The sequence below is a fragment of the Colobus angolensis genome, unplaced genomic scaffold, assembly GCF_000951035.1.
Source record: "Colobus angolensis palliatus isolate OR3802 unplaced genomic scaffold, Cang.pa_1.0 Scaffold37, whole genome shotgun sequence".
NCBI lineage: Eukaryota > Metazoa > Chordata > Mammalia > Primates > Cercopithecidae > Colobus > Colobus angolensis.
The window spans coordinates 9,499,509-9,508,157 of NW_012117043.1; positions in this window are offsets into that span (position 1 = coordinate 9,499,509).

Consider the following 8,649-nt stretch of genomic DNA (forward strand, 5'->3'; position numbering starts at 1 on the left):
GTGTTTTAGACATGAAGTCCTTGCCCATGCCTATGTCCTGAATGGTATTGCCTAGGTTTTCTTCTAGGGTTTTTATGGTTTTAAGTCGAACATTTAAATCTCTAATCCATCTTGAATTAATTTTTGTATAAGGTGTAAGGAAGGGATCCAGTTTCAGCTTTCTACTTATGGCTAGCTAGTTTTCCCAGCACCATTTATAACAAATATTTTCTTAGTAGTTGCCATAAGAATTATTTTTAATACACCAAATATATAATAATCTATTTTGAATTGATGACAGTTTAACCTAAATAGCATATAAAAATTCTGCTACCATAATATATAACCTTATCACCCATTTATATTGTTATTGTCAATTATGTCTTATTTTGTATATATTAACATACACTTATAATAATTATACCATGCGTTTGTCTTTTAATTGAGGTAGGAAATACAAAGATAAATTACAAACCAAAATACAATAATGCTGGCTTTTATATTTACCTATGAAGCTACCTTTGCTGGAGTTCTTTATTACTTTGTATTCCTTTGAGCTAACTTGTAGTGTTCTTTCATTTCTGTCTGAAGTGCTCTCTTTTAGCATTTCTTATAGGGCAGGCCCATTAGTGATGAAGTCTCTCAGCTTTTGTTTATTCAGGAGTGTTTTAATTTCTCCTTCATTCTTTATGAGCAATTTTTCTGAGTATAGATTCTCAGGTGGATTTTTTTTTTAAATTTGATTGTTTTTTCTTTGGTCAGCATTTTAAAAGTGTCACCTCATTATCTTCTGGCCTCCATGATTTCTGATGAGAAATTAAGAAATCTGATATTAATTTTACTGATGATCCCTTGTATGAGATGAGCCATGTTTCCTGCTGCTTTTAATATTTTGTTTTTGTCCCTGACTTTTGACAGTTTGGCTATAATCAATCTCTTTGTATTTTTCCTTCTTGGAGTTCATTGAGTTTCTTGAATGTGAAGTTTTATGTATTTTATTAAATTTGGGAAATTTTCAGCCATTGTTTTTTCAAATAATTTTTATACCTCTTTCTCTTTTTTCTCTCACTTTGAGATCCCTAATAAGCATATGTTAGCTTGATAATATCCCGTAAGTCTTTTAGGCTCTGTTTATTTTTCTTAATACTCTTTCTGCTTTTCAGGCTGAACAATTTCATTGACTTATCTTCAAGTTTTCATACTCTCTTTTCTGCCTGCTCAATGTATTTTTGAAGCCTTCTAGAGAGTTTTGAAATTTCAGCTATTATATTTTTCATCTTCATAATTTCTATATGGAAGCAAGATGGCCAACTAGAATCACCTAGCACTTGTCCTCCTCCATAAAGATAGCCAAAATTTTGAATTAAAAACAAACAAACAAACACATTTTGGTGAAAATAACTAAAGGATAGTGCCAGAGTATATACAGAAAGTAACAGAAGTACTAATGAGCACAGAAACTCAGGATAGCCTCATAAAAAATGGAAGGAACACCTGGATGCCACCATCTACCCTATCCTCCAGTCAGGATCAGCAGCAGGGAAGAAGTAAGCAAGAGGACCCCAGCATCCTTCATCATCACCTTGGACACTTACAGTTTTCAAGACTGGGGACCCTTGCAGTCCTCATGGGCACTAAACCCAACTGAGGGAGCCTCCTAGAGTCCACACAGCTGTGTTCTCCCCAGAGAAAGAGCTGACACTGTGCCCACTCCCTGTCCCCCATGTAGCTATTACACTATTTTATCTTGAAACTGGAAATACTGCTGAAGTGTGTCTTGGCTCTGTGAAATGGAGTAGCCACAATACCCTTTTATCCCTGAGGCTAAGCTGCCATGGAACCACCTCTCCCCAACAGTGATCCAACATCCCCAAACTGAACTGTGAGTAGCTGATGAAGCAGCTCCGCCTACTCCTCCCAGTTGCTTCTGAGGCCTGCACCTGGGGACTGGAGCTAAAACTTAGAATTCTCTTCTGAGGAAACAGTGCTTTCGCAGTGCTGCTCCACTTACCTCTTTCAGTCATTTCTGTACCCTGCCCCTTGGGACCTGAGCTAAAGCTGCACACTTTCTCATGGGGAAATGGTGCACTGGCAATGCTGCCCCATCTACCCTTCCCAGTCGCTGCTGTGCCCTCCCCCTAGGGTCCTGAATTGAAGCCTCCCACACTGCCTCTCATGGAAGCAGTACCTTAGTAGAGCAGTTCCAAAAAACCCTCCCAGTCACTGCTGTGCCCTGCTCCACAGGACTTAAGCTGAAATTGAATATTGCCTCCCAGGAAAATGGTGCTTTGATGGAGCAGCTCCATGTACATCTTCCAGTCAGTCCTGCAGCCTTCCCCCCACCATTGCTAAAGCAATGCCTGGCATCCCAGGGAAATGATGCATTGACTGCCAGAGCAGTTATATTCCTGGTGCCTGGGCTGAAGCAGTACCCTGTCTCCTGAGAAAACAGTACCTTGGCTGCCTAGAAGAGTAATGCTTCCCTGGTGCATAAGTTAAAGCAGCACTCTGCCTCCCAGGAAATGGTCCCTTGGCCATTCAGAGCAGACAAGTACCCCAGTACTTAAGTGGAAGTGACATCCTGCATCTCAGAGTAATGATCCCTGGACTGCCAAGAGCTGTCAGGTTAGAGCAGAAACAATGCATTGCCTCCTAAGAAATCTGTGCCGTAGCTAAGGTGAGCAGCTGTACATCCCACACTATAGCTGAGACACCTTCACTTCATGCCAAACACCTCTAAGTTCCTTGCTTACCTGGACAGGATTAGCTCTCTGTAGCTAAGATGTTGAGACATACTTCTCCCCGGAAAGTGAAATCATTACTGTGCTTCTGCCTGTCTCCTGGGACCCAAACAACAGCTGTGCTCTGCCATTCTGGGGTCCTTGTTACTGTTGCACCTGGTCTCACAGAGTCTGGACTGCCAAGTCCTACTATGCCAGGGTCTAGAGTCATCACTACACAGTGCCTCATATCTTGGGACCCAAGTTGCCTCTGAACCAAACTGGATATGACTCCTGAATTACAGCCACAACCTGTTCCCCAGGCCCAAACCTCCAGAGCAGTCCTTCCCCAGATCTGGGTCAATGTTGTGCCCTACCCACTATGGTCAGAATCAGAGCTACAACCCAGCCTCCTGGTCCTAAATTGCTAAAAAGGGGATGCCTCAGAGTCACATATCCTAGATCTACAGACATTATACATCCAACCCTGCTACAGAGAGTTAACCTTCTCCCCACTATCCATGTGCTACAAAGTTTCATTGGACCCTGGACCTAGGATCTTGACTCCACAGCGACTCTGAGCATCTGCACATGGAATCCAGTGCCACTGCAGATGCTTGTAAGTTGTGTCATATTTGAAAATAAGAGGGATTCCCTCTGCTAAGTCTCTGCATTATGGGGAAAATAAAAATAGGAGAACTCCAAAAGCTTTTGACACTGAGAACCTTAACCATCTACGCCACTGCCACCACTGCTGCTGCTGCCACTGCCACAAACTTCTACAGTCTAGGTCACGGAGACACTCACAGTTACCACTGACATTGATCACACTTGAAGAAGCTGCATGAAGACTATATCACTACATCTATTTGGAACAAGAGTCAGCACATTCTTCCCAATCAACACCCTAAGACCCACCTGCAGTTGAAGGTCTTTTTCTTCAAAAGCCACTCTGTTAAGTTTGGAAGAGGCAATTGTCCCACCAAATGCACTGGCATTAGCATGTTAGAGCAGGCAGATAGCTAGACATGAGCAGGATTGGGAAGTCCATGAGAAAAGAGAGGTCTGGAAAACTTCACACCTCGGAGATCATCCAAAACATGCATACTAGATATGAGCAGAGAGGAGGCAAAATACCTATGCAGAAAGGAAAGCCCCTCAAGATGCCTAATGGTTATTCACTCTGCAGTTCAAATGTCAGGATGTTGCTAGGTGCATGCTGATAAGGAGGAAAGAGGGCAAAAGAGAAATTCCTAAGAGATACACAGGTGCAGTAAAGTTAGATTTCACCACTATACAACCTTCCTGGGCTGGCGGTAATGAGCAACGCAGCCATTAGATAGAATTCGTATCCAACACTGGGTCTGTGTATGCACATCAACTGATAGAGTAATATCAAAACCCTGGGGTGGAAACTAGGTGGGGAAACTTTAGTTAAGGCCAAACTGGAAAAACTAGACACAGAAGAAAGAGGAAAAAAGGCAGAGACTTGAGACAGAAGCAGAAACTTCAAGAAAAATATCCAACACCATAAAAATTCAACACAGAACTCTCAGGGGGCCATTGGCCCATTCTCTTTCAGCAGCCTGCTCTGCCTCATCTTTCAGAGCATACTGTCCTTTTAAATAAGCTTTCTGCTCCCCATTTTTTCTGTAAATCTCTCTGCTATCTGAACTGTTGTTTGGCTGAAATCTTTCTCCCAAGATGACTATGGACCAAGGATTTTCCTCCTTCCCAGTAATAAACAGAGAGATGCAAGAAACAAAAGAAGGCAAAAAAGTGTGACACCAGCAGAGGAATACAATAACTCTCTAGTAACAGACCCTATAGAAAAGAAAATAAGTGAACTGCCAGAAAATGAGTTTGAAATAATGATCTTAAGAAAGTTCACTGATATACAACAGAATACAGATAGACAATTCCATGAAATCAGGAAAATGATTTGCAATTTGAATGAAAAATTTAACAAAGAAATAGATATTATGAAAAACCAAACAGTAATTCTACAGCAGAAAAAAATCAATGAGTAAGATAAAAAGTACAATAGAGAATTTCAACAGCAGACTATATCAGCAGAGGGAAGAATCTTTGAACCTGAAGATAGGTCCTTTGAAATTATCCCATCAGGAAAAAAAAAAAAACAAGAAATAAAAACGAGAGTGAAGAAAGCTAACATAATTTATGGAGCACTATTAAGCAAACAAAATTTTACATTATGTGAGGTCCAGGAGAAGAGACAAAAATGGCACAGAAAACCTATTTAACAACATGACAGCTGAAAAATTCCAAATCTGGAGGGAGATATGGGCATCTGGATCCAGGAAACTCAAAGGTTCCTGAATAGATTCAGCACAAAATGGTCCTCTGTGAGGCACATTGTGGTCAAATTGCCAAAAGTTAAAGAGAAAGAGAAAATTCTAAAAACAGCAAGAGAAAAACATGAAGTAACATATAAGGGAATCCTCAATAGAATAATACAGATTTCTCAGCAGAAACCTTATAGGACAGGAGAGAATGGGATAATATATTCATAGTATTGAAAGGAAAAATATTGTCAGCCAAAAATACCATATTTAGCAAAGATTTAATTCAATAGTGAAGGGGAAATAAAATTCTTCCCAGATAAGCAAAAGCTGAGGAAATTAATTGTAACTAAACTGGTGTTACAAGAAATGTTCAAGGGAGCCCTACATCTAGAAGTGAAGGAAGATAACCACCATCATAAAAACACATAAAAGTAAAACAACAACAAACCTCACTGGTAAAACATATATGTAAAGGAAAAGTGAAAGGAACTGGATCTTACAATTACAAAACAAAAAACAAACAAACAAACAAAAAATCAGATCACAATGATAAATAATAAGAGAAGGGGAAAGGAAGAAAAGATATACAAAACAACAAGACAACAATTAACAAAATGAGAGGATTAAGTTCTTTTCAATAGTAACCTTAAGTGTGAATGAATTAAATTCCTTAATTAAAACATGTAGAGTGGCTAAATGAATTTAATAAAAACCCATAAAACAATACCCAACCATGTTGCTTATAAGAAATCACTTCACCTGTAAAGGCATGCATAGACTGAAAGTGAAGAGATTGAAGAAGACTTTCCACACAAGTAGAAATCTAAAGCAAGGTGGAGCAGTTATATTACAATGGATGAAACAGACTTTAAGTCAAAAACTATAACAGGAGGCAAAGAAGATCATTATATAATGATAAAGGGATCTATTCAGCAATGTAACAATTGTAAATATGTATGCACCCGACACTGGAGCACCCAGAGATGTGAAGCAAATGTTTAGCTCTAAAGGGAATGGTAGACTCCACTACTACAATACTTGGGGACTTTGAACCCAACCCTCAACATCAAACAAATTATCTAGACAGAGAATTAAAAAAGAAACATTGGACTGAAACTGCACTTTAGATGACATGAACCTAACATATGTTTATAAAACATTTAATCCAACAACTGCAGAATGCACATTCTTTTTATCAGCCCTTGAAACATTCTTCAGGATAGACCATATGTTAAACCATAAAATAAGACTCAACAAGCTTAAAAATAATTAAAATAATATTAAGTATATTTTCTGACCATGATGGATTAAAACTGAAAATCAATAATAAGAGGGACTTTCAAAACTGTACAAATACATGTAAATTAAACAGCATGCTCCTGAATAACCAATGGGTCAATAAAGAAATTAAGAAAGGCATTAATAAAAAATTGAAACAAATGAAAACACACACTGTACAAAAACCTATGGAGTACAGCAAAAATAGTATGAAGAGGGAAGTTTATAACAAGAAATACCTACATCAAAAAAGTAAAAATATATTGGCCGGTCATCGTAGCTCATGCCTGTAATCCCAGCACTTTGGGAGGCTGAGGTGGGCAGATCATGAGGTCAGGAGTTCAAGACCAGCCTGACCAATATGGTGAAACCCCCCTCTCTACTAAATATATATAAATTAGCCAGGCATGGTGGAGTATGCCTATAGTCCCAGCTACTAGGGAGGCTAGGGAAGGAGAATTGCTTGAACCTGGGAGACAAATGTTGCAGTAAGCCAAGACCATGCCACTGCATTCCAACCTGGGTGACAAAGCAAGACTCCATCTCAAAAAAAAAAAAAAAAATAGAAATATTTCAAACGAACAGTTGAATACATCAGAAACAACTAGCAACTAGAAATACAAAAACCATGTAAACCCAAAATTAGTATTAATGATAAAAATATAAAGATTAGAGCAGAAACAAATGAAATCAGGACTAGGAAATATACAAAAGATATAAAAATTGGCTTTTTTTTTTTTTTCTTGAGATGGAGTCTTGCTGTGTCACCCAGGTTGGAGTGCAGTGGCACGATCTTGACTCGCTGCAAGCTCTGCTTCCCAGGTTCACACCATTCTCCTGCCTCAGCCTCCCAAGTAGCTGGGACTACAGGCACCTGCCACCATGCCTGGCTAATTTTTTGTATTTTTAGTAGAGATGGAGTTTCACTGTGTTAGCCAGGATAGTCTTGATCTCCTGACCTCATGATCTGCCCACCTCAGCCTCCCAAAGTGCTGGGATTACAGGTGTGAGCCACTGTGCCTGGACAAAAATTGGCTTTTTGAAAAGATAAATTGAGAAACCAATAGGTAAACAAGATTAAAAAGACCCAAACAAATAAAATTAGAAATAAAAAAGAAGGCATTATGACTGACACCATAGAAATGCAAAGGATTGATTATCCTTAAAGAAGATGGCTGAATAGGAACAGCTCCAGTCTCCAGCTCCCAGTGTGAGTGACACAGAAGATGGGTGATTTCTGCATTTTCAACTGAGGTACCAGGTTCATCTCACTAGTGAGTGCCAAACAATCAGTGCTGGTCAGCTGCTGCAGCCCGACCAGTGAGAGCTGAAGCAGGGTGAGGCATCAAGGCATCCAGGCATCACCTCACCTGGGAAGTGCAAGGGGGAAGAGAATCCCTTTTCCTATCCAGGGAACTGAGACACACAATACCTGGAAAATTGGGTAACTCCCACACCAATACTGTGCTTTACCAAGGGTCTTAGCAAATGGCACATGAGGAGATTATATTCCACACCTGGCCGGGAGGCCATGCCCACGCCCATGGAGCCTCCCTCATTGCTAGCACAGCAGTCTGCGATCTAACTGCAAGGCAGCAGCGAGGCTGGGAGAGGGGGCCCCAACATTGCTGAGGCTTAAGTAGGTAAACAAAGCCACTGGGAAGCTCAAACTGGGTGTAGCCCACAGCAGCTCAAGGAGGACTTCCTGTCTCTGTAGACTCAACTCTGGGGACAGGGCACAGCTAAACAACAACAAAAAAAGCAGCAGAAACCTCTGCAGATGCGAACGACCCTGTCTGACAGGTTTGAAGAGAGCAGTGGATCTCCCAACATGGAGGTTGAGATCTGAGAATGGACAGACTGCCTGCTCAACTGGATCCCTGACCCCGGAGTAGCCTAACTGGGAGACAACCCCAATAGGGGCAGACTGACACCGCACACCTCACACGGCGGGGTACACCCCTGAGACGAAGCTTCCAAAGCAAGAATCAGACAGATACACTCGCTGTTCAGCAATATTCTATCTTCTGCAGCCTCTGCTGCTGATACCCAGGCAAACAGTGTCTGGAGTGGACCTCAAGCAATCTCCAACAGACCTACAGCTGAGGGTCCTGACTGTTAGAAGGAAAAATAACAAACAGGAAGGACACCCACACCAAAACCCCATCAGCACATCACCATCTTCAAAGACCAAAGGCAGATAAAACCACAAGATGGGAAAAAAGCAGGGCAGAAAAGCTGGAAATTCAAAAAATAAGAGCACATCTCCCCCTCCAATGGAACGTAGCTCATCGCCAGCAACAGATCAAAGCTGGACGGAGAATGACTTTAACAAGTTGAGAGAAGAAGGCTTCAGTCCATCAAAC